A 1992-nucleotide genomic window follows, 5' to 3' on the forward strand; every position below is an offset into this window, starting at 1 on the left:
TTTTGAATGTTAGAATAATTTGGAATTTGGGTTATTGTTTTTGGGGAGCATAGTAATACTTTGTTTGTAGTTTTGCATATATGTAAATTGAAGGTCATTTTCTTGTATTGTTAGAATATATGGTTAGTTTTTGTTTATTAGACTGTGTTTTTGTGCTGTAATGGGAATTAGTATTGTGTGTTTTTTTTGGATGTTTTGTTTTGTTAAAGTAATGGTTTCTGTTTAGTTATTTTTGTATATGTAAGAGTTAGTTTTTGATTTGTGTTCAGTTTTGTAATTGTAATAAGTGTTGTGTTTTTTGAATGTTTTTGTGTTGTTAATTGTTGATTGAAGATTGAATAAATTATTAAAAAAAAAAAAAAAAAAAAAAAATCTGTTCTTATCAGTTTAATATCTGATACGTCCCCCATAGGGGGACCGTCTATATTAAATGGATTTTTGGAAGCGGGAGATGGAAGCGGGGCTTGCTCCGTCCACTCCACGCATCGACCCGGTATTGCAGTACCTCCGGGAACGGTGCCCATTTCTCAGAAAGGTCAAAAGAGAGAGAGAGCGAGAGAGAGCGAGCGAGAGAGCGAGAGAGAGCGAGAGAGGAGAGAGAGAGAGAGAGAGCCCCCCCCTAACCCTACCTCCCCCCTCCCTCCCTCCCCACCTCCCCTTTCCTGGGACGCGCCGTTTTCCCGCTCTTTTCGTTCTTTTTTTTTTTTTTTTTTTTTTTTTTTTCATATTTCATATTCAGGCCGGCCTAACACACGCAGCAGGCCAGTGTAGCAGCAGCAGCAGCAAAGCGCCCTTTCGCCGGGGCGGAACGGCAGATGCGTTTTGGGAGGAGTTCCCTGTTTTTGTTTTGCGTGCGTGGCCTCGCTGCCGCTTGGCAGAGGGGAGGGCCTTTGGGCCTTTGGGCCGGCCGGAAGGGCTCGGCCACCAGCAAAGGCACGCTCTGGCTTCTCTACAGCTCGAATAAATCTTTCGCCTTTTACTAAAGATTTCCGTGGAGAGGAGCATTTACGAGTTCGATCCAATTTTTGGACAGCCCTTCCCCTCAGGGAGGGGCTCCACCTGGAGTTTAAAAGCAGAACGAGCACAGAAAGGGCGGTCGCCCCCGTTGGAGCCCGGCACCTTTCCTTCCTTCCTTCCTTCCCTCCCTCCCTCCCTCCGCCCGCCCGCCCGCCCGAGAAGCAAGTACCACGGCTGCTCCGGCGGGCGGCCGAGCCCGGGGCGTTTGGCTAAAACCATTTTGGGCATCGCTTCTCGGCCTCTTGGCTAAGATCCAGTTTGTGGCTTGACCGCAGCTTGATCGCTGGAGAAAGAGAAGGTGACGTGAGGATGGCGGCTAGATCCTCATCAAGGTCGGCCCAGGGGGCTGGACTAAAGAACACCGTTCGTCTGAGGTGGAAGGAAGAGAATAAAGGAGACTTTTTGGATCGGGACCAGTTCGTGCAGAAGGTCATCATGGATCAACTGAAGCTTGTGCCTACTCAGATCTTCTGTTTACAGGTAAATAACAACCTGAAATTTGTGGATGTAACTTTTACGACAAAATTGGTTTTTGAAACCTTTTTCAAAACCTGCAAGGAAAAGTCGGCAGTGGAACCCTTATCTTTTTATACGGTGGAGTCGTTGTGGCATCAGGAACACCGCATAATGACTGTTCATATGTTTAACCCTTATGTCAGCGATTATGATGTGGAACTCTTTCTCTCTCGATATTGCTCGTCTGTTGCTGGCGGTGTATTATTGAGAGATAAGAATGGGATTTGGACGGGTAAAAGACAATTTCGTGTGGATTTAAAACCTGATGCTGATGGGTACGATGGGTTCAAACATCCACCAGCCAATTTCTCCATTGGGCCGAATCGAGGTTATTTATTCTATAGTGGGCAGCCTCAGCATTGCCGAAAGTGTGGCAAATTTGGGCATCTAGCAGTTTTATGCGATAATGTGATCTGTCGCAACTGTCAGGGTGCCGGTCATGAAGCTAAAGACTGTTTA

General features: G+C 46.4%; 2 non-coding genes across 2 annotated transcripts; both read left to right on the forward strand.

Moving 5' to 3' along the window:
* Window positions 1-338: 338 nt before the first annotated feature.
* Window positions 339-527, forward strand: LOC121311389. Its single transcript, XR_005949216.1, has one exon. It is a non-coding gene; the product is annotated as a U2 spliceosomal RNA (small nuclear RNA).
* A 408-nt stretch (window positions 528-935) lies between these two features.
* Window positions 936-1053, forward strand: LOC121311401. Its single transcript, XR_005949223.1, has one exon. It is a non-coding gene; the product is annotated as a U5 spliceosomal RNA (small nuclear RNA).
* Window positions 1054-1992: the final 939 nt, after the last annotated feature.

The sequence above is a fragment of the Polyodon spathula genome, unplaced genomic scaffold (assembly GCF_017654505.1).
Source record: "Polyodon spathula isolate WHYD16114869_AA unplaced genomic scaffold, ASM1765450v1 scaffolds_3195, whole genome shotgun sequence".
Classification (NCBI taxonomy): domain Eukaryota; kingdom Metazoa; phylum Chordata; class Actinopteri; order Acipenseriformes; family Polyodontidae; genus Polyodon; species Polyodon spathula.